The sequence below is a fragment of the Corapipo altera genome, unplaced genomic scaffold (genome assembly GCF_003945725.1).
Source record: "Corapipo altera isolate COAL_440 unplaced genomic scaffold, ASM394572v1 56137, whole genome shotgun sequence".
Taxonomy (NCBI): domain Eukaryota; kingdom Metazoa; phylum Chordata; class Aves; order Passeriformes; family Pipridae; genus Corapipo; species Corapipo altera.
The window spans coordinates 1,711-1,937 of NW_020888810.1; positions in this window are offsets into that span (position 1 = coordinate 1,711).

The following is a 227-nucleotide window of genomic DNA, read 5'->3' on the forward strand; positions in this document are numbered from 1 at the left end:
GGGATGGATCCAAAGGGAATGTTCCCACTCTGGAATTCCAGGACGAAGCAGGAATTGCTGGAGCAGTTGGAGCAGAGGGCACTGGGATGGGACAGGGATGGATCCAAAGGGAATGTTCCCACTCTGGAATTCCAGGACGAAGCAGGAATTGCTGGAGCAGCTGGAGCAGAGGGATGGGATTGGGATGGGACTGGGATGGATCCAAAGGGAATGTTCCCAAATTCCAG